The 24,943-nt window shown below is 46.4% G+C and overlaps 1 long non-coding RNA gene across 1 annotated transcript in view; it reads right to left on the minus strand.

Annotated features, from left to right (window-relative positions):
* LOC146784218 (uncharacterized) overlaps positions 1-24,943 on the minus strand; it is a 603,578-nt gene that overhangs the window by 541,934 nt on the left and 36,701 nt on the right. The window lies entirely within an intron of this gene.

Here is a 24,943-nt window from a genome sequence, read left to right on the forward strand (position 1 = left end):
GTGACTCCTGTGGGGGTTACATTGTTGCCAAAGAACTGTGCTCAGAAGAATACTTTGCTAAAGAACTATTTGCCAAGAAGAAACCTTACTTGAACTATTATTTTTCCTGCCCAAGAGTATTTATTAAGACTGTGGTATATTTTTGTCGTTATTTGGTCTTGTGCTAAGCCTTATATAAAAATACTATTTTTATAATAACTTCTGTGTCGTGTCCATCTGTAGTGTATTCACTTTATTACTGTATGTGGTCATAGATGCTTAACACACTGCCTCTGAGATAAGCCTGTCTGCTCTGCCAAGCTACCAAGGGGGTAGCAGGGGTTATCTGAGTGTGTAATCCCCTTTCCCTGACTAGAGTTGGTTGGTCACTATTTGTCAGAAGTGTATACCTCTGCCAACTAGAGACCGCCGGTTCTAACAAGTGCTGTAGAGAAGCTCTGTGAATAGGTTCAAATGGAGCATCCATCAATCTAGCAAGAAATATGTTGAGCTCCCCAAGGTGGAGATGGAGTTCTGATCAGTGGGTAGACCTTTTTTAACCCCTCAAGAAAATCTTTAACCACAGGAATTTGAAAAAAGGAAACCTGTATAGGAGACTTTCTGTATGCTGTGATAGCTGCTAGATGGACCTTTATAGAGGAAAATTGAAGGCCAGATTTGGCCAGGTAGAGCAAATACGGTAAGATCACCTGCTCTTGACCTGAACGGGATCATGGCCATTGTCCATGCACCATAAGTAAAATCGCTTCCATTTGAAAGCATTTTCTGGTGTAAGGCCTTTTGGCTTCTTTAAGTATGTTCATATAGTCAGAAGACAAGTGTAAGTGTCCGTATTGAAGGACTTCAGGAACCATGCAGTCAATAATAGGGATGAAAGGTTGGGGTGGAACACTTTCCCCTCGTTCTTGGACAGCAAGTCTGGTCGGCATGGTGACCTCTGATAACTGAAGAAGGTCCGGGTACCACCACAGACGAGGCCATTCTGGTGCTATCAGTATCATTCTGGTCTTGGCACTGTAGAACTTGTTGATTACTTGGGTATCAATGGGATTGGTGGAAAAGCGTAAAGTAATGTCTGAGACCATTTTATCAAAAGCGCATTCTCCCGTGACCCTAGTTGGTGAAACCTGGATGCGAAGACGGGGCATTTTGTGCTTGCCGCGTCTGCAAACAGGTCGATGTCTGGCACTCCCCAGTGGTGGAAAATGTCCTGTGCAACCTCATTGTTTAGCACCTAGTCGTGAGCTTTGACGAAGTCCCGACTTAGGGCGTCTGCCTGGACGTTGAAAGTTCCCGGGAGATAAATCGCCACAATGGTCACATTTCTTGCGAGAAGCTATTTCCAGATGGCCTGAGACTCCAGAGAGAGAGGTCTCGATCGGGTCCTCCCCTGTTTGTTTAGATAATGCATTGTTGTGGTATTGTCCGTTTGAATCAACTGGGAATGAGACTGGAAGGAAGGGAACACTGATTTGAGTGCTAGGTGTACAGCTCTCAGTTCTAAGAGGTTGATGTGATACCCTTGTTCTGTCTCTGTCCAAAGCCCTTGCACCTGGAGAGGACCCATATGAGTCCCACTACCTTGGAGAGAAGCATCTGTGATGATTGTTTGAGTAGGTGAGTCCAAGTGAAAAGGAACTCCCTTCAGTAGATGGGATCACTTCATCCACCATCTGATGCAATCCTTGGCCAACTGGAGGAAAAACACACGGTCCTTCCAGCGACCTGATATCTGCGTCCACTGGTCCTCCAGAGATTGCTGCAGAGGACGCAAATGTAATCTGTCATTTGGCACAATAAAGATGCATGATGCCATCAACCCAAGGAGCGATGACACCTGTCCGACTGTGGGATGCTGAGAGAGGAAAAGATTGCGGCATTTCTCGCGGATTGAGGATAACCTCTCCACCAAAAGACACATGTTTGCACTTGCGTTATCCAGAGAAGCACCCAGGTAGTGGCTCTTTTGGGTCACGTTGAAGATCGACTTTTTATAGTTGACTTGTAGGCCCGGATTGCTCAGCATCTGACGGCAGTATGAGAGATGACTCTGAAGCAGAGTGGGTGACAAGCTCTTCAGAAGCTAGTCATCCAGGTAAGGATATATGAATATCCCTTGTTTGCGACGAAACGCTGCCACTACTGCCATGCATTTCAGAAAAGTGCGGGGAGCTGATTTTGAGTCCAAACAGGAGAACCTTAAACTGGAAGTGCTGGAGCGCTACTTGAAACCGCAGAAATTACCGATGTTTCATGGAAACCGGTACATGAAAGTAGGCATCCTGCAGATCTATGGAGCACATCCAGTGAGGTTGAGGAAAGATTTGGTGCAGTGCTAACATTCAAAATTTTTCTTTATGGATGAATTTGTTTAAAAGTCTCAGGTTGAGTATTGGTCTGTACTCTCTGGTAGGGCCTCTTTTCTGTACCAGAAAATAACGAGAATAGATTCCTTGCCTTTGTTGCGGAATGGTAACTGTTTCTATGGCATCTTTCTGCAGAAGACTATTCACCTCCGCTTGCAACAAGTGGTGTTTTTGGAGACATTTTTCTCGAGGAGGCACTGATGGAGGTGGGGATTTGCATCTGAGCAAATAGCCATTCTGCACAATATTCAGTAACCACCTGTCTTTTGTTATTTTCTTCCACTCGTCCAGGTAAAACATAATACTTACCCCCACCGAGTGGTTAACAAGAATGGGGGAAGCCATAGCTCATTGTTTTGCCGATTGTTTCATTGCTGAATATGCTTGTCTCATAGCTCCACTTCCTCGACCAGGCCTTCGCTGATGGTAGTGAGACCTGGTCTGATGTTGATGCTTTGTTGATCAGTAAGGGGTTTGAACTCTCTGCTGAAAAGAACGCCTGTCATAGGGTCGGAACTTCCGTCGAAACTCCTTTAATTTCTCCAGTCCAACTGCTTTCGGAGTGTCCAACTCCGTTTTCATTTTGGACATCTCACCATCCGCATGAGATCCAAAGAGAGACGCGCCATTGAAGGGGAGATTCACAATTCTCTGCTGTATATCAGGTTTCAACCCCGTGAGACGCAACCAGGCTGAGCGTCTAGAGCAAATGCCATGGGAGTAGCCATGAGCAGCCAGATCTGAGGCGTCGCCAGCTGCAATAATGACCTAGTTTGCCACCAAGCCACCTTCCTGCAGGATGTCTTGGAAATCTTGCTGATCTTCTTTAGGCAGCTTCTCCGTGAATCGGGACAAAGAGTCCCAGAAAGACCTGTCATACCTCCCCAGGAGAGCCGAGGCACTAGCCACAATCATTACTGATGCTGATGTGTTACACATCCTTTTGCCCAGCGAGTCCATGTTCTTACTGTTCTTCTCCAGACAGACTGCGAAGGATGTTGCAGCTGGATGTGTTTTCCTGGCTGCCACCACTATGACTGAATCTGGAGCAGGATCCGATCAAATAAACAATGGATCCTGATCCGGGGCCTTGTACTTCTTGTAAATACATGGGGGAGATGATCCCACTGTAGCCAGAGTCCAACAAGTCTGCACTGCTGGTTATAGCAGACCTGGGACCAAAGGAAGTAGAGGCCTCACTGAGGATCTGTGGTGCAGGGTTTCAAATATGACTGATGAAGACACCGTCGGTGCCGACATATCATTGTTCAGCTTGCTGGCACCCCGGCATAGAACCTCATTAAAAGTCCCTATATCATCAATTGGGGACACTCTGGCTGGAGGTGTCGGAGACAATCTTGATGAATAATCTCTTATAGAAGATCTTGAGGACGTGGACCATGACGGAGACCTGCGTCTCCTTCTTTTTGGGGTGGAAGAAGGATGACATCCAGATCGTCCCCGTGTCCTGGATCATGAGCGTCGAGCCAATGGAGACCTAGCTCTCCTCGGGGACCTGCGTGGAGAAGCCCTCGTGGATGAAGAAGGAGGAGGCCCAGCAGAGACCCTGGAGGGAGAGTACGTTTGGGACAAATCCGAGCCCGGACTTCTGTGTGGAACCTTCCAGTGTTGAATACTCTCTATCCATCTTGGGGAAAGATTGACAGGAGGAGTCTACACACCCGGAACCAGAGATCCATCCGGTATGATCTGCACAATATTAATGCCTGGCGAAGATAACACTTCCCTCGACGTCGACCGTATGGTCTTCGATGTCTACCTCGGCCTTTCTGGCACTTCTCCTGATGCAACCGAAGGATTTTCCTCCCTTGACGTCGAACGATGCCCTCTCGCTGATGACATGGATTGTGCGGCCTTCGATGTCGACCGCATCTGGGGCGAAGCATTTGGTGACTCATGTCTGTGCGAAGATGCCCTCGACGTCGGTTTCCCCGACGTCGACTGTTTACAGGACTGTGATGGAGTCCTCGACTGCCTGTAGGCTTGCGGCGATGTCTTCAACGTCGGTCTCCTCGACGTCAACTGTCTATGGGACTGCGGTGGAGTCCTCGACGTCGAATGCCTGTAGGCTTGCGGCGGTGTCTTCGACGTCGATATTCTCGATGCCGACGGGCGTGGATTGTGACCGAGATCTAAACGCCGACCGGTGTCTTGACATCAACGGATGTTCTCTCGACGTCTTCCCAGATTTGAGTGTCGACTTAGATCTCTCGGGACCAACATACTTCGAGCCTGAAGTTGTATGCCCCGACGTTGACTTACTTTTCAGCGATGGAGGCTCTTGTTGCTCTGACAGTGATCTGTCCCTTGATGTCGTTGCATGCCTTGCTTGCTTTTCCGACATCTATCCCGACGGCAAACAATCAGGAAGCCAATCAGTGCTGTTTACCATGTCTTTCCTGAGAGGAGGGCTATTTGAAGGCAGGATTGCTCTTAAGGCCACTTTTAGAATGTCCTTTTCTTCTCTCCAGTAAGGCATGTAGTCTTATCTTCTCCCTGTCACGCAGAATTCTTCTGGAGAATTGCTGGCAGTAATAAAACTTCTCTGGATTGTGTGAAGATGGTAAACACACAATGCAAACAGAGTGTGGGTCTGATTTCGCCATTTTCTTCCCACAGGACGTACATTTGTTAAATAGAGCTGGCATTTCTGACAGAAAATAGTTCTCAAAATTGTCAGAAAATAACTGAAAAAGTTATCAGCAGTCACAAATGTCGAGTAGAGATGAAATAAACCAATTTCTGTCTAGAATAATCAAAAATTGACAAGCTCAATGCTCCAGGATCCTCACAGAAGGAGCCGGAAAAAAAGAACTGACTTAACTGTCACATGTGGTGCATGATGGGAGCAGGGGGGTCCTGGAGGTCTTAAAGGCACGGTGTCCAGGTGCCGGGAAGTCTTAAAGGCAAGGTACCAAGTTTTTGGGACTGTGACGTTCTTTCATCTATGCAGCCTATGAGCTAATTGCCTGCTATTACTTATTGGTTTATCTGAAAATAAAGGGCGGTCTTGGAGCATTATTGGAGTGTGTGTTCTCTATTAACAGTATTTGTTTGCAAAATTATTTTCCTTAATGAGAAACCCATGTAATTTTGGCATATTAGCCTATTTGAGGTATAATAGGCTACATTTTTATATATGTATACATGTATATATGTATGTTTTTGGAGGTACTACGTACTTTTTTGCTTAAACATACACATATATATGTATTTTTGTACATGCTCCGGGGTCCCGCACGTGGGCGGGGTTTCAGTGCTTATGACTATTGATGAGTATCCCCTGAAAGAGAAGGGACTCCTTCACTTCAAGGGAGATTTCGTCAACCTAGGATGCAGGCTGAGTCCTTGGTGAATTGGAGTTTGCACGGCCACGGAGTTGCAGATCTTTGGAAAAATACAGGGACGAAGATGCAGCAAAATTCTTCCTACCAGGAGCAGTCTTGTCGTGGGTCCTGGCTTAAAGAACAGCAGAGTTTCAGTGTCCACCAGCAGAAGAGTCTTTGAGCAATCTTCAGATGACAGGCAGTCAGTTCTAGAAGTTGTTGTCGGGATCCACTCTCAGGGGAGCCCTTAAGTAACCCTAAAAAGGGGAAATACTTCTTCTCTGGCGACCTACCTATAAGAGGGGGTCAGGGACACTACTTAGCTGTCCTAGCCAGTCAGATGCTCCCAGCGGCCAAAATTCAACATGGCAGAATCAAGTGGCCACCTGGAGGAGCTCTAGGTCATCTTCCTAGGGAGGAGCTGGGCAGGGGGCTGATCACTCTACTGACATTTGTGTAATTTCATGCCAGAGCGGGAGCCAAGGCTTCTTGAACTGGGAAAAACTAGTTTATGCAAAGAGGGCACCAAATGTGCCCTTCAATGCAGTCTGGTGGCCCTCTGAAGCGCCCCCACCCTACTTAATTCTAAAGGAGAGGGGGGTCGCACCTCTCCTTCAAAAGAAATCCTTTGTTCAGCTTCCCTCGCCCGAGTGGAGCTCATCTGCAGGGGGGCAGGAAACTGTCTTGGGTCGGCAGACGCGCAGGCTGGCAGGCAGACCCTACAAGGCAACACAGGTAGGTATTGTGGGGGTCCTCTAAGGAGCCCCCCAGTACATGGTATCATGCAACTAACACTGGAATATGTGTAGTTGCATGATTCCAACATGTTTGATACCAAACATGAGCAGGTTCAGGGAACCATTATGTAGTTTGATATCTTGACCAATGTCCACTACATACCTTATAAGCAGTGCTTTAAATGGAAAATTAGAAGTGCAGGTACTCTGTAATAGAGTACCTGCTTGTTGCTGATTGTTTCTGAGAAGTGCAGGTACTCTCCAATTAAAAGTATTACATTTCTCTCGAGAAGTGCCGGTACTATCCCTCTCAAAATAAAAAAGTGGCGGTACTCAGTACCGGACAGTACCAGCCCATTTAAAGCACTGCTTATAAGGGCCGTTCCACAGTTAGAAAGCGCACAAAATTGAGTCCTGGATTTGTAGGAGTATCTCAGCTCACACAGGGGTACCCACACACTTAGAACTATGCACCCTGCCCTTGGACTGAAAGGCCTAACTTAGGGATGACTTATAGTTTTTAAGTTCAGTGACTGAGATATAAGGGAAACCTTATATCTAAAAAGTAAAGGCTGCATGAGGCGTGGCTTGTCAGCTTGCAATGGCGGACGCGTAAGCGGGCTGCTCAGATAAAAATCCTGTACAAACTCAGAGAGGCCGAGATAGCTGCAGTCGGTGGAACCGGGCCACGTACGGGGATAGTCAGGAGCGCCTTGGGAGGCTTCCAAGAACCACGGAAGACACAAGTTCCAGTGAGGCGAGAGGCTGCAACCCGGATTAGGGTTGAGCCAAGATGGCAGCGAGACCTGGTCCGGGAGACGATGTCGGCCTTGAAGGATGGAGGGAGGTGGATCCGGGTCCTCCTGCAGCCGACGGAGAGCGCTGCACGACGGCCTGGGCAGGCTGAGTCCGCGGCCAAAAGAGGGTGCTGCCGGGCTTCGGGAGATGCGGGACACTGCGGCGAGACGCGAGGGCCCTGGCTGCCGTGTAGGAGATGTGTCACAGCCCAGAGGAGGCGTTTAGGACCAGGTCGGAGCCAGGGAGTCCTGGGGGAAGAGGTGCACAAGAGCAGCTGGATGCAAGGAAAAACCAAAAAACAAACTGGGCTTGGCTGGGGGCACAAGAGGTGAGAGCAACGTTGAGGAGGGGAAGTGACACACACTGCAAGGTCCAATTCAGTGCCCGGAAAGAACGAGGAGCGGCAGAGAGTTCTCCCCCCACCTTCTGGAATAACACAGGTTGGGTGTCTTTAACCCCCCCCCCCCCCCCCCCCCACCACTCTGCAGATTTTCACCTCCGGATACCTGCAAGGGCCTGCCACTTCGGCGGTGTTACCTGCACAGGACACCTGGGATGAACCTCTGTTCCTGTGTGGTCCCCCCCCCTTCTTTTGGTGCTATGCCCCTCTGGTGGGGATACTGGAATGAAGTACGACTAGGGCTGCAGACAGGGGAACTGGCAGGCCCATAACTCCTCTATAACGGGGGGAACCCCAGTCCTTGCACTCCACCTTCTGCCCCTCACTTCTGAAACTGCCCTCTCTGGGTTACCACATTGCGGAGCAGCTTCGATATTTCCTGCTTGATGAACCTTATAGGTACGATGGGCAAGACTAAGGCGGGAGGGACCCTGTCTGACCAAGATGGCGGCGCAGCGGAGCCAAGCCTGGGGATACTAAATCAGCTGCCTGAGGCAGACCCAGTACAGCTGCAACTTACAAAAATTTTAGAAGCTATCGCTGACACTAATGCGATGCACCATCAAGACATTAGTACAGTGTTGGTTGGGCTGGGGCTATTTAGGGTGGAACATCAGAAAATGCAGGAGAGGGTTAAAACAGCAGAAACCTTGATCGCAGACCTCCTTCCTGCATGGCAAACGCTGACACTCCAGGTCACTCAGCTCACTGATAGAGTTCGCACCCTGGAACATAGGGCTGAAAATGTGGAATGGCGTAACCGGAGGAATAATATACGGGTGGCGGGCTTACCCAAAGGAGTGGAGGGAAGTGATATGGTGGCGTTCCTCGAGCCCTGGCTGCGCTCAGTCATTGCACCGGAGGGATGGTCCACATTCTACACCCTTGAAGGGCTCATGGGGTACCAGCACGCCCGCTGGCACTGTGACGCACCGCCCCCACAGGCAGTTATAGCCCGAGTGCTCCACTATAGAGACAGGGATATACTATTGCAGAGGGCCAGGACAGGAGTCCCGTTTGTTGTGGAAAATTGTACGGTCTTCATATTCCCTGACTATACTGTGGACACACAGCGAAGGCGAGCCTCTTTTCAGGAGGTCAAGAAAGCATTGTAATACTCCTTGATGTTCCTGGCATGGCTGCACATTGTGTTAGACCCTTGGTAGTCATAATATGGCCCGCGAGCCTCCAGCGGCCCAGCAAGTCTTCCTTGGTGGTCCGCGAACCTTGCAGGTAATGTACCCATGGCCCCTCAGAGAGAGAGAGAGATAGAGAGAGAGAGAGAAAATGGAGAGAGAGAAAGTGGAGAGAGATAGAAAGTGGAGAGAGATAGAAAGTGGAGAGAGATAGAATAGAGAGAGGGAGAAAGTGGAGAGAGACAGTGGAGGGAGAGAGAGTGAAGAGAGGGTAGAAAGAGAGTAGAGAGAGAGACTGACTGACTGAGAGAATGAGATACTGACTGACCGAGAGACTGACTGAGAGATAGACTGACAGAGAGAGACTGACTGAGAGAGAGACTGACTGACTGAGAGAGAGACTGACTGAGAGAAAGACTGACTGACTGAGGGAGAGAGAGACTGACTGAGAGAGAGACTGACTGACTGAGAGAGAGAGAGAGAGACTGACAGAGAGAGACAGACTGAGAGAGAGGCTGACTGACTGAGAGAGAGACTGACAGAGAGAGAAACTGACTACGAGAGACTGCCTGATGGAGATAGAGAGACTGACAGAGAGAGAGAGAGAGACTTACTGATAGGGAGAGAGAGACTGACTGAGAGAGAGAGAGAGACTGACTGACTGAGAGAGAGAAACTGACTGACTTAGACTGACTGAGAGAGACTGACTGACTGAGAGAGAGAGAGAGGCTGACTGAGAGAGAGAGACTGACTGAGAGAGAGACTGACTGACTGGGAGAGAGAGACTGACTGACTTAGATTGACTGAGAGAGAGACTGACTGACTGAGAGAGATAGACTGACTGAGAGAGACTGACTGGCTAAGAGAGAAAGAGAGACTGACTGAAAGAGAGAGAGAGGCTGAATGAGAGAGAGAGAGGGAGGGACTGACACAGAGAGGGAGACTGAGAGAGAGAGAGATGACTGACTGAGAGAGACTGACTGAGAGAGAGAGAGACTGACTAAGAGAGAGAACTGATTGACTGAGAAAGATAGAGACTGACTGAGAGAGAGAGACTGACTAAGAGAGAGAGGCTGACAGAGAGAGAGAGACTAGCTGACTGAGGGATGGGAGACTGACTGAGAGAGAGGCTGACTGACTGAGGGAGAGAGACTGACAGAGAGAGCAAGAGACTGACTAGAGATAGACTGACTGAGGGACTCTGATTGACAGAGAGAGAGACACTGACTTACAGAGAGAGACTGACTGACTGAGAGAGATAGACTGTCTGAGAGAGACTGATTGACAGAGAGAGAGAGAGAGAGAGAGAGAGAGAGAGAGAGACTGACAGAGAGAGAGAGACTGGCTGAGAAAGAGAGACTGACTGACTGAGAGAGAGAGACTGACTGAGAGTGACTGACAGAGACTGACTGAGAGAGAGAGAGAGAGAGAGAAAGAGAGAGAGAGAGAGAGAGAGAGAGAGAGAGAGAGAGAGATTGAATGACTCAGAGAGATGGCCTGACTGACTGAGAGAGAGACTGACTGAGAGGGAGAGAGACTGACTCAGAGAGAGACTGACTGACCGAGAGAGACTGACTGACTGAGAGAGACTGACTGACAGAGAGAGAGAGAGAGACAGACTGACTTAGAGAGAGAGACTTACTGACTAAGAGAGAGAGAGCGAGAGAGACTGTGATGGAATTGGGCTGAAAGGGTGTATGAAGCTATGCAATGCCTCTTAAGATTGCTATTGTCTGCTAATAAAAATGTATTCAAAATGTGCTCTTTGTAGTTACATCTGCTTTTGAAATACAGCATTGTCACATTGACTAATGTTTTGAAACAGGTTTGATTTTCTTTACTCTGGCCCCCCCACTGACCCTGCCCCCCACTGAACCCACCCCTACAAGTGCGGCCCTCGGCCACAAACTGAACTGTAATTTTGGACCTCGACAGAAAGTTTGTGAGTACCCATGTATTAGACGGACAGACGCATTTTTGCGAGGTTCCTGACAAGGCGTGGGAATAGCTGGAGGCCTGCAAGGCTGGAAGACCATTCCCCAGGGTAGGTCGCCTGGCGGATCATCGAGCATTAGGGTAACAGAAGAGGCCGAAACGAAGTCCCAGGAAAGGCCAAACGAAAAAACCAAGCCCATCGCAAACTGAAAAAGAAAGAGTGGCGCAGTTCCAGGCCGTGGCATAGATTATGCAGTCAACGGGAGCGCCATCAGAGGCTGGGTCAAATTCAAGGAAGGGGATGGAGGGTTCAGACTCAGATTCCTCCCGTAACAATAATAGTACTCTTCCAATAGTGATACCTGGAACAGCAGATGACATTATATGAGAGCAGAAAGAGCAGAGAACAGCCCTCCCCCTCCCCCCTTCGGGCCGGGAAGTGCCTGGAGAAATTTGTGATGTGACCTGTAGACACTTAAGACTGAACAGGCCAGCAAGGTCTAGTTGCATGTTTGGTAACTTAAAAGCGAGACCTCCCCTACACACCAGGATCACCCCTTTGAGGAAATATGAATTTTATGATCAGATTATGTCCCCTATCTTAGACCCCAACGGCTCCATGTACATGCTACAAGTACATGTATGTTCCCTCCAGTTCCAGTTATGAAGACGCAAATACATGTGCGTCCACCGTCAACATGTCCTCTTTCAGATCCGCCATGAATGAGTCGGATATTCCGTTCCTAAATATGAAAGGCCACCGACTTTATGTGGTTCACTTTCCACGTTTTACAGTTCAGGCGAGTAGGCCCTGAATTCTGCCATCAAGCCTTTTCCTGCCTTCTGCCTCTGAAAGCTCCAGTCCGAGCCCGCATCTGTATCCATGAACTTTGTCCTACTCCCTGCGCGGCTAACGGTGCCTGATCCGGTCTGTTGCCTGCCAAAAACTGTATTTCACCTTCAAGATTATCTGCTCCGCTCCTCATCCGATGCATTCCTGTCTAGTAGTTTAGGTAAACATTCTTCCAGCTACCGAGCAAAGGGCCAGGCCTCACTGTCCTCATGCAAGTAATTCATAGCCCCTGTTACCATGGAGGATTCCTGCCCCCTCGCATCTCATGTAGACACTTAGACGCTTGTACACGCACTAACAGTCAGTATAGAATAGATTCCATCCGAGAGACCTTTCCTTTTGGATAATACAGTTCTTTAAACATAAGATATTAGATATGATTTGGGATTAGGTTGACATGACCCCCCCAGACTTCTGTCTCCACATGTAGAGCTAAATGTCAAGTCCCCTTCACCCTCTAGTTGCACGTCAATCACACGTCATGCGGCTGCGCACGCATCTCTGCCAAGTATTTCTGCTGACATTGCAGGATTCTCTTATGGATCCACCCACCTGTGACATCATGTTTAATGACGTTTCTAGTCTACGCCTATGTTTACGCCTTTTTACATTACGTATGTGTATTATTATCTATATTATCAGCTGTTACGCCTCCTGCATCTGTCTTAATGTAATGCTTCTCATATAAATATCTTTACTTGTCAATAATGTATTGCCTTCCCTTCCTGAACCCTCGTGGTGATGGAATTTGATGCCTATGGTTCGAACCATAATTCCTTGTAAGGAATAAAGCCTTTCAGAACCTCTAATACCACGGATTCTGCCTCTTATTTTTACTGAGTTATTCTTACTAGACTTTACCGCATGAAAAATAGTACAGGTAATTAAATATTTACCACATAAATTGGCGCCCGAACAGGGACACTTTCTCATCTCACGCGCCGGAGGTGCGTTGCAGGCCCGGTCTCCTGCCACAGCCGGACGGACAACAACGCGTACCCGCAGGATTTCCTGTATCTCCCTCCGGCCAAGCGGGGGCGACTGAGGCTGCGATCAACACCCAGACGAGGCGGTGAGAAGTGCGAAGTATCCCGACCAGAGCCTAGCTGAGAGAGCAAGATCCGAGGTATACAGAGGCCCACCAGGTTCCGAAGTTCCGAGTCAAGTCGAGTCCAGTCCGGTCCAGTTCAGTTCAGTTCCGAGGCCTTCCGTTCCGTGCTACCCGGTGAGTACCGTTGCCGGGGAGGCATTTAGACGTGCACATTAGGTTGTGCCGGTCAAGACGGGTTTGGGTACACAAATCCGGTCTGCACTGTTTCAGCAGTGTATATGTACTGTTTAGCAGTATATCTAGTATGTCTTGCATATAATTCAGTATTATCTAGTATTAGTATTATGTCAGTAACTAGTTTTCTTCTAAATTATCATTGTTCGTTAAAAATTAAATGTTAAATGTTAAATGTTTTACTGTGTTCAAAAATTGTGGTATGAATGAGTGTTCATTATTGTGTTTATTGTATTAATTGTGTTCAAGTCCAGTTCGAGTAAGAACCAAGTAGCAAGGTTTAAAAATGCCGCTCTTTTCGAAATTAAGACAGATCAAAACTAGAAAAGGGGTACTCGAAGAAGCTGTTCCCATTCCACCTAGGGACACTCCAGGGTATTTTATGTATCATAAGCATGGCCTAGATGCCGTATTATTTCTTGATTTATGGGTGGACTACACCAAAGATTTACCAGAAAGTCAGAGGTGGCCCGCAGCTGGGACCTGGGATGCAGATTGCATCATGAGAGTAGAAGAAGAATTATGGAAAAAGAAAGCCAGACAGTCACAGAAAGATGCCATTGAATTATGGCGTAAAGAATCATATGGACGTACAGAAAAGGCGCTCAGACAGGAAGAGAAAAGTAGGGAGAATTCGAATAAAGCCCGAGAAAATATATTAATTGAGGAAGGTACCCGAGTAAAAGCAGAACAAGTAGACAGACAAAGAAATACCCTTATGAATGGTATGTATCCTCTTCTGGCCGAAGGGTTACCTCAGGCCACCCCGGAAATACCGAAAGACTTGACACCTCCATTACTCCCGATAAAAGCACATCCCAAAACAGCAAAAGATGTTTTCCTTTCTTCCTATTTAGATGATGTAGCTCCTGAATATGCTAATGTTCCGCCACGCACACCGCCTACCGATGGTGCTCAACGCCAAGATCATCCGTCTGTATCCCCGCAACAACAAACTCCTACGCACATTCCCATAGGTCCATCTGTTTCTACCGCTTTTCCCACATCTACAGTTTCTATCTTACATCCAACAAATCCTTTCGTGCCTAGCACCTCAGACGGTGCGACAGGAGGAACGACAGAAATTTTTGCCACGCCACCCCGAGGAAATAAATTATCCCTTAGAGATTTAGCATACGAACGTACACCCCAACTAGCAACTTCCGACATGTTTAAAGAGCATCTAGTGGATTGTAGATATGATCCTGTGCCCGGTAGACGGGACGGTATGCTGCTGTCATCACTACGTATACGACGAGCTTCAAGGTATTTAGCGACGCTAACAGGAATGGTGGCACATTTAGACAATATATACCACTTTGTCCAATCAGGGCGAGGCCCTGAAAGTATTGACGAAGCCATGGAATACCAGAAAGTGGATGTACAGAGACAACTGTTACGCTTCTTCATAAACTGTGTGATCAGAAACCAAGACAGGCCTGAGGTAGAGCAGAAGGAAATGCAAGTACTTACCAAATGGGGTCAGAATATATCAGAAGGGAAACATGATAGACAGACATGTATAGTAGTTATGTGCCGAAAGATCCGCAAAGAAGTAGAACGAATACATAAAGAAAGATTAGAGACAGACCAACATGAATCAGAGGGAGAGGAGGACGAAGAATCAGAAATGCCCACAGGACACTTAGAGACAATGGCTTATGTAGGTAAAGGAAGATCTTTTAATAATACCAGATGCTTTAATGATCCAATACGTCCGATACGTCCAGAATGTAACAGAAATTTTCAAGCCCCTATGTTAAATATAAGGTCTCCTGAACACCTATTCCAAGCCGCTGATAAACTACTCCGAGACCGAAGGGGGTACCATATGCTCGATTCCATGGATGAACAAGAATTAGCCAGGTCAGCAGTACAATGGGCTGACAGTCCCGGCAAATACAGTGATGATGCACTAGCACACACGTTTCTGAACCTTACCCCAGACGAACAGCGTTTAGCTGGTATATACATGATTCAACACCTCCTTATATTATATAAAAGCCAACACTCCGATCCAGGACCCCTACCTGACATATTGACAGAATTACTCACGAATAAATGGAGAGGTTCAGGTACTGATTTAATTAAAGAAATTCTAGAATTTCGAAACCAGTATATAGTTTTCGTATGCCCAGAACATGTTCCAGTTCCCACTATGGGAAGAAAAATGTATCACATAGATAGACAGAATCCCTTACGCGAAGTACACCCAATCAGAGGTGAAGATAATACCTTTAAACGCGTGTTTGTGTACACGCCTATAACTAAAATTGAATTATTAGAAATGAAGAAAGTAGTACCCAGCCATGACAAGGATCCAGCAGGTTTCCACCGTGAGATAAAAGACATGTTACTCATGGGAGAGTATACCTACCCCGACATTATGAAAATATTAAAAGTATTAATGCCTGCCGGTATTTACGAGAAACTCAAAGAAAAGGAATGGGAGGTGGGAGACCAAAAGATAGATTGGACAGCATTAGAAAACGAAGAAAAGGCCCGAGCTGCAGGATCAGGGCTTGGGGAAAAGACTACAGCGCTACCAGGATTACTAGTGCAGGTACTGCCACGTTTATTAACTACGAAAAAGGAGGACTGGGGTGCAATCTCAGCCTGTAAACAAAAGCAAGATGAAGACACTAGTGATTTCTATTCCCGATTTGAAAAATGTTTTGGTATAAATAGTGGCATAAAAGCAAGTAGCGAGTCATATCCACATCTGTTTGTGACAAAATTAGTTGAAAATTCCCTACCGCAAGTTAAGAATAGAGTATTGAAATTCGAGAGTACCTGGCAAGGTAACACCCCGTCACAGATGTTACAGATGTTACAATATCACCACAATAGAATTAGAGAAGAACAAGAACATGAACAACGACGTATGAAAGACACGAAAATGAAAATGCTTGTTGCCCAGTCAGTTCCAGCTGACAGTCATAGAAAGGGTACGACACAGTCCAGTGACCCAGTAGGTCCTGTAAAAGGGACATGCAACTATTGCAAACAGCCAGGTCATTACATACACGATTGTGCAGTTCTGAAACATAATATCTCCACGGGTAAAACCCAGGAGAGACCACGTCCACCTAGACAGGATCAGAACCAACAACAAATCCCTCAGCATACACAATCGAGGCCAGCTCCGCAACAGGCAGCTCCACAACAGACCGTAGCGACACCACAAGCGCAGCCTATTGCTGCAACACAAGCAACGACACAACAGATGTATCAGTATGCACAAGCAGATTATCCCGATTATCAGCGCTACACATGAAATAGCCTAGAGAGGGAAGTTGGCTTACCCCTTATCGAGGTTCCTGTAGATCAAGAGGGACCTTATGTACATAGTGAACTATTAGGGGAAGACAGAAAGTTTTTACTTGATCCAGGGGCAAGCAGAACAACTATACGACGCAGTGAAGTTCCAGGGGCACCCCTCTCAGGCTCACAGAATATTTCCCTTGGATTCTCAGGAAAGCCTATCATTAATGAAGTATCGCAACCCCTTCCACTTACGGTTGGTCCATTGACACGAACTACAGATTTATTGCTTACTAAATCATGTCCAGAAAACTTGTTAGGTATAAAAACATTGAAAGCTCTAGGAGCTATAATATGTTGTTCTCCGGATGGAGTACGATTATTTTTACGTGACTTCAAAGGTCACTACGTGTCCAGAGACATGGATCACCGGCTGCAGAATCTACCTGCACATTTATGGGCACAAGGCCCCACTGATGTAGGTTGTATGCACATTACACCATATCGAGTCACACTAAAAACAGGAGTGGTACTACCACGAATGCGACAATACAAGTTACCACCAGATGCTGTTGTGGCTTTGCTGCAAATCATTGACGAGCTCATTGCACAAGGAGTGGTTGTGGAAACCGACTCCAATGTATGTAATTCCCCGATAATTCCGATTCTTAAAAGAACGGATTCAAAAGCACCACCAGTATATCGATTAGTTATTGATCTGCGCGAATTAAATAAATGTATTGTACCACAATACCCTGTGGTCCCAGATATCTCTTCATTATTGACAGCTATTGATTCAGAAGCAACGTTCTTTACTGTAATTGATCTCAAGAATGCCTTCTTTAGCGTCCCAATAGATCCGGAAAGTCAATATTTGTTCGGATTCAGTTTAAATGGACGAAGTTTTAAATTCACACGCGCACCTCAAGGATTCACAGAAAGCCCCAGCATCTATAGCCAAGCACTGAAACGAGAACTTGACAGTATCCACATGCCAGTTAACACTGCCCTGCTTCAATACGTCGATGATCTGCTGATCACCGCACGAAGCGAACCTGAATGTGAAAAAGCATCACTGACGGTTTTACATTTCTTAGCCGACAAGGGGCACAAAGTGTCCCCTTCGAAACTACAATTCTGTGTCCAGCAAGTTGTGTACCTAGGGCACTTGCTGTCCAAATGGGGGAGACAGCTTACACCCGACCGCATCCAGTTAATTGTTAACATGCCACCACCCAAGACACAAAAGGAGGTGCGGGCTTTTATAGGCCTCACTTCATACTGTAGGCAGTGGATCCCTCAATATGCATTTCTAGCAAAACCACTCATTCAGTTGACAACACAGGAGGCAGCCACATCGACTGTCCTCCCTTGGACTCAAGAACATACACAAGCTTTTGAAAGCTTAAAGAAAGCTTTATGTCAAGCACCTGTTTTAGCAACACCATGTTACAGTAAGCCTTTTACACTATTTGTTACAGAACGCGAAGGTACTGCCTTGTCAGTACTCACTCAGGAACAAGCAGGATCACACAAACCATGTGCTTATTTTTCTAGTACATTAGATCCCGTAGCTCAGGCTCTCCCTGCGTGCCTGAAATCAGTGGCAGCAACAGCTTTAGCAATCAGACAAAGCGATGCCATAGTGTTAGGACATCAATTGACAGTACAAGTACCACACGCAGTAGAGGTTCTCTTGAACCGCACACAAACACAACACGTGACTATAGCAAGACTCACCGGTTATGAATTAACATTGTTTCAGCCACACATAGAAATCAGACGTTGTAATACATTAAATCCTGCCACACTTTTGCCAGTAAACGGAACAGATCCATTAGCACATGATTGTATTGAAGTCATTACTATCACAACGAAACCCAGACAAGACTTGACAGATATCCCTTTATCAGATCCGGACCTGACATTGTATGTAGATGGTTCATGTATGAGAACAAGTACAGGAGAGTTAGTGGCCACTTACGCAGTCACAACAGACACTGAAGTGATCGAAACAAATTGTATTAACACTTTGTCAGCTCAAGCAGCAGAGCTCATCGCTCTGACACAAGCCTGTATTCAAGCCACAAATAAGAAAGTCAACATATACACAGATTCACGTTATGCATTCGGAGTCGTCCATGACTTCGGCGTACTGTGGCGAGAGAGAGGTTATTTAACTTCTCACGGTACCCACATCCAACGCGGACCCCTCATTCAAGCTCTATTAGACGCGATTCATCTACCTACTGCAATATCGATTATGAAATGCAAGGCCCATACGAAAGTTACCGATATCATTTCTCAGGGTAACGACCTAGCTGACAGAACAGCTAAACAGACTGCTCAGAACCAGACTCATACAACTGACACGACAAAGACAATAGTTCCGACACCAACACATTGCATGACAGTTAAGGATCCCGCCCTTGATGTAATTGACATACAGACACATGCTACACCAGAAGAAATAAAGAGATGGACTGAATTAGGAGGGATCCAAACGGATCAAGGATGGATGACGAAGGGAAAATCTATATGGTTTCTCCCCGACTCAATGGTTCGGGTCATCATTAACACAATACATAGTCCAGCGCACCTAGGAGAAAAAGCTATGCTAGACAGTATTCAACACATTTGGTTCAATAAACACTTGCGAGCAGCAGCTAAACAGAAAGTACGTACCTGTATGATTTGTTGTCAGTTCAATCCAGGAAAAGGCGTACCTGTAGACCAGGGTGGATTTCAACCTCCCGATCACCCTTTTGAAGTCCTCCAGATGGATTATATCCAGATGGAACGTTGTCGAGGATTCAAATATGTCCTCGTAGTTGTATGCGCTCTTTCCCGGTGGACAGAGGCGTATCCCGTCTCAGATTACACTGCCCCGACTACTGCCAAACAGTTAGTTCGAGAATTCTTCCCACGGTATGGTTTACCACGTGTTGTATACTCAGATAACGGCCAGCCATTCTCATCCGAACTAATGAAACACGTTTCACTTCTGTTAGGTTACCAATGGAAATTCCACTGTGTCCGACATCCCGAGGCAGCAGGTCTCGTGGAGCGGCATAATCAAACTCTGAAAATTAGATTGTCCAAAGTATGTAGAGAAAAAGGTGTCGATTGGATAGTAGCCTTACCAGTTGCGCTCTTTTACATGAGAATGGTAGCACATTCTCGAACAGGGCTATCCCCGTATGAGGTGATCTTTGGTAGACCACCCAATATGTGGGGGACGCCTATACCTCGTAAAATCACTGATGTTGACTGTAATATGCTGACAGATTACCTGGCTTCCTTGATGTCTGCACTACAATCTTGTCGTTCACAGGTAGCTGCAGCTTTTCCCGATAACACTGAGGTGAAGCCCCATGACGTGGTTCCAGGTGACCTAGTTCTTGTGAGGAATTTCGACCGGAAGACCCAGCTGGAGCCCAGGTGGCAGTCGCCCAAGCTCGTCTTGCTGACCACAAGGACAGCCGTGAAGATAGAGGGACGTAAAGGGTGGTTGCACTCGAGCCATATCAAAAAAATTTATGGACTACCGTCCGATGTGAACACTCAGCCCTGCATTCCTTCTTCACAGACAGACTCAAAGCTCCCCTTGGTTGAAAAGACGGAGACTGAACTCTATAAACTGAAACTAAGGTCTAGCAAGTCAGACAATTTGATTGTTTAAGTCCTCTCCAAGGTGAATCGGTTGAATTTGTCTATGACATGTATCCTCTAGACCGAAATAGAGAGAGAAATAGACAGATACAGCTTAAAAAACATGCGTACTGTAAATCACTTCGTAGTCACTGCATAGTGACATTATTAATTATGTTTTTCCTAAGTCTTCTAATCATCATTTCTAGTGTATTGCTACATATGTATTTCCCTATTTCTAAGCGTGCTTACAATGTTACTGCTGAACATTCTTTTAGCGAATTACCTCCGCATGAGTTGTCTTATAGATTTGCGCTGCGCAACAACACTTTCATTAATATGTTACATCATTCCCATCAGACCAACAATGCTACCAATTGTTGGATATGTGGCCGACTTCCTCCCTATCAGAGCTATAAGGGAGTTTTGCCTCTCTTTCCGTATCCGTTCACACACAATGGCTCCTGTGGAGCATGGTTTAGTTTGATTAATTCCCTAGATTCAAATTCCGTAGTTTATCAAGACAACTGGGTATGGGGAAACCTGAACCTAGTTTTGCTTAAAGTCTGCTACCCTAACAAGGAGGGACTTCCCAAAAGAACAGGAACTGATCTAGAAAATGAAGTATATGGATTAGGTAACTTTACACTTAACCTCATGATTCTGAATGTTGAATCCGAAGCTACACCAATCTTGCCCGCTATGTCAGTATTTCCAGTTAAAGGTGAATTATGTGTAAGAAAGAATGGTTCAATACACATGGGCCATAGTAAATGTACCACTGTAATAGAATTCAGTGATAAGGGCAAGTCTACATTTAGAGCTTCTCGTCACTCCTACTTCATCTGTGGTCACACCGCATATATACGTTTACCTCTAGATTGGGATGGTACCTGTTACATAGCATTCCTTCTGCCACCTGTTTTCCTAGCCCCTCCTGATTATCATAGAAATACTCATTTAGTACACAATAGACAGCAGAGAGATCTCCCGATCGTCGATTACACTGAAACGGCATGGGAGCAATACACAGATTTCAATAAAGGTTTCTTTCCCTATATAGGTACAGTCACTAATAGTAAACTGATACGTAGATTAACTAGAACCCTTGAAGCAGTAGTGAATGAGACTACTTCCGCCCTAGGCAACTTAACAGAGGAGCAGTCTGCGATGCGGATTGTTGTTCTCCAAAATCGTCTTGTCCTTGACGTCATTCTGGCCGATAGGGGCGGAGCTTGTAGGGTCATCGGATCAAGTTGCTGTGTTTTCATACCAGAAAACGCGCCGTCAGTATATAAAGCCATAACTCGCCTTCATAAGATTATAAGCCAGATACACCAGAATCCAGGCACCTGGACTTGGTCCGGTTGGTTCTGGAGCGTGTTGTCAGCCTGGGGATGGAGGATTCTATCCTTCCTAGGTATTGGCTTTCTCATACTATTCAGTTGCTGCTTATGTCTACAATGTGGGCCAGCGATTTGTGGTTTGTGTGCCACATCGTGTATTCCGCATCCAAGTTTTCGTTCAAGATCCCGGAAGAAGAAAGAAGAACAAATGATGCTATATGAACAGATTGATGGATTGATGAAGATCGATATCTCCTGAGGGTCCGTAGGGGACAAGGAGGGAATGAGGAAATATGAATTTTATGATCAGATTATGTCCCCTATCTTAGACCCCAACGGCTCCATGTACATGCTACAAGTACATGTATGTTCCCTCCAGTTCCAGTTATGAAGACACAAATACATGTGCGTCCACCGTCAACATGTCCTCTTTCAGATCCGCCATGAATGAGTCGGATATTCCGTTCCTAAATATGAAAGGCCACCGACTTTATGTGGTTCACTTTCCACGTTTTACAGTTCAGGCGAGTAGGCCCTGAATTCTGCCATCAAGCCTTTTCCTGCCTTCTGCCTCTGAAAGCTCCAGTCCGAGCCCGCATCTGTATCCATGAACTTTGTCCTACTCCCTGCGCGGCTAACGGTGCCTGATCCGGCCTGTTGCCTGCCAAAAACTGTATTTCACCTTCAAGATTATCTGCTCCGCTCCTCATCCGATGCATTCCTGTCTAGTAGTTTAGGTAAACATTCTTCCAGCTACCGAGCAAAGGGCCAGGCCTCACTGTCCTCATGCAAGTAATTCATAGCCCCTGTTACCATGGAGGATTCCTGCCCCCTCGCATCTCATGTAGACACTTAGACGCTTGTACACGCACTAACAGTCAGTATAGAATAGATTCCGTCCGAGAGACCTTTCCTTTTGGATAATACAGTTCTTTAAACATAAGATATTAGATATGATTTGGGATTAGGTTGACATGACCCCCCCAGACTTCTGTCTCCACATGTAGAGCTAAATGTCAAGTCCCCTTCACCCTCTAGTTGTACGTCAATCACACGTCATGCGGCTGCGCACGCATCTCTGCCAAGTATTTCTGCTGACATTGCAGGATTCTCTTATGGATCCACCCACCTGTGACATCATGTTTAATGACGTTTCTAGTCTACGCCTATGTTTACGCCTTTTTACATTACGTATGTGTATTATTATCTATATTATCAGCTGTTACGCCTCCTGCATCTGTCTTAATGTAATGCTTCTCATATAAATATCTTTACTTGTCAATAATGTATTGCCTTCCCTTCCTGAACCCTCGTGGTGATGGAATTTGATGCCTATGGTTCGAACCATAATTCCTTGTAAGGAATAAAGCCTTTCAGAACCTCTAATACCACGGATTCTGCCTCTTATTTTTACTGAGTTATTCTTACTAGACTTTACCGCATGAAAAATAGTACAGGTAATTAAATATTTACCACACCTTGGTAGGCTGTGTTCCCACATACGGACAATGATGTTTTACCTACAGTTTAGGTGGAGGGCCATTGTTATTCTGCTCTGGAAACAGAGGTTTGTTGATAAAAGGGGTTTTATGGTCAGTTTTGTTTGCTGTTATGGTAGAAGGGGCATTGTTTGCATTGGTGGGTGGTAAGGGCAGGGGGAGAGGCAGGGCGCTGGGTCTTTTTGATTGCGATTCAGCATGGCACCCACACATAGTACATTAATATTCCTGACGTGGAACATAAGGGGGATGGGATCCATGACAAAAAGGCACAATATTCATAGATACTTGAAACACAGAGGTATACAAATTGCCCTACTACAAGAAACACATCTTTCTTAAGGGGAAGTGGAAAACCTTCGTAGAAGGTGGTGGGGGCAGCTGTTTGCCACCTCATACTCGGCATTTGCCAGGGGGGTGCTGATATGGGTGAGAGCGGGGGTACCCTTTGAACCAGACTATACACAGGTGGATCGGAAGGGTAGATACGTGCTGGTTAGTGGGAAATTATATGGTAAAGATATAACACTTGGTAGTATTTATGCTCCCAGTCAAGATCAGGTAACCTTTCTCCAAAGGTCAACTTGACCATTGATTCTATGATATTGGGTGGTGACTTTAATTGTGTGTTAGACACTAGCTTGGATCGCTCACTCCCACCCTGCAGGGTGCCCCGTCACATCGCATCGCATTGCGGCTGTATTCTCGGATTGGTGGAAATGGTGGGGGCTGATAGATATTTGGGGAACGCATCATGTGGATGATAGGGATTACTCATTTTACTCTCTCATGCATCACCTGCATACATGACTCAATATTTTCCTCTGTTCTATTAGACTCTGCAGCTCAATTGCGCACAAAGAATACCTAGGATGTACACTATCGGATCATAGCCCACTCCTGCTGACGCATCAACTGTTGGAGACATGCCCACTAATTCCCCCGTTGAGACTCAACACCTCCATGTTGGAAGACGCACCTTTCCAGGAATGCCTTGGCGCCCTATTGACTCCTACTTTCAAATAAACAGAAACACGACTACCTCGGTGCTGACAGAGTGGGAGGCATTTAAGGTGGTAGTGAGAGGACACTGCTTGGGGAGTTCCGTAGGAGTGCAGAGAGAATTGCATAGAGACTTGGAGGAGTTGGAGGGTAAGTTGCACAAATTAGATATTGCACTAGGGGCGTACCCCATCTCTCGGACAAACTTGCGAGAGGCCAGTGCCCTTTATGATAAAGCACTTGAAAGGCTGAGGTGTCACGATTATAGGACGTATCTTACCAAAGTGCAGGAGGAGGAGGGGAGACCAGGGCGCTTGTTAGCCTGGTTGATCAGACCTGAATCCCGTGTGGCCCCAATCACACAGATCCGGTCCAGTGCGGGAACCCCCGTCCACGACCCCAAGGGAAATAAACTCTTTGTTCTGGGAATATTATGACGCCTTAATTAGAGCACCGACCCTGGCAGAGCTGGAAGATGTAGGAGATTTTCTCGCCCTCTTTAAGTTTTAGGGACTGAATAGAGAAGCTTAGGAAGCCTTGGGAGGACCGGTGACATTGCAGGAGATAAAGGGAGCTATTAAAGACATGGCAACGGGAAGACACTGGGACCGGGTGGGCTTCCTGTGGAGTTTTATTAAAGGTAAGCTTCCAAATAGGCTCCTCGTTTGGTGACCTTATATGACAAATTCTTGAAATTAGGTTGTCTCCCTCCATCCACGCGGGATGCACTTGTGATCCCACTCCCTAAGTCCACCAACCCGGGTGCGCTAGTTGGACATTTTAGGCCCCTTTCCATGCTTAAAATGGATTTTAAGATTCTTAGTAAAGTATTGGCACAGCGCATACTCCCCTATATGTCTATGGTAATCCACATGGACCAAAATGAGTTCATCCCATCTCGAAATATACCACTCAATCTGCGCAGACTCTACTCAGTAATATACCATCCAGAGGCACGGGCTCTTTCACGAGCGGCCATTCTGTCCATCGACCTACAAAAAGCCTTTGATTCCATTGGATGGGAATATTTATTTGCTGTGATGAAACACGTGGGCTTCGTAGACGGTTGAGTCAAATGGGTTGAGTTATTGTATAAATGCACCACTGCACGGGTGAAGACTTAAAAAGGGTGTATACACAGTACGAAATTTTCCGAGGTACGAGGCATGGCTGCCCCTTGTCTCCTCTCCTCTTTGCCCTGGCTATTGAGCCGCTGGCTTCCCTGTTCCGAAGAGGGAGTGAGGGGCTGGGAATAAGGGTAGATGGGAGAGAACATATAACTTTCGCAGATGACCTGCTGATATACTTGGAAGATTGAGTGAGG

The sequence above is a fragment of the Triturus cristatus genome, chromosome 11 (assembly GCF_964204655.1).
Source record: "Triturus cristatus chromosome 11, aTriCri1.1, whole genome shotgun sequence".
NCBI classification, from domain to species: Eukaryota; Metazoa; Chordata; class Amphibia; order Caudata; family Salamandridae; genus Triturus; species Triturus cristatus.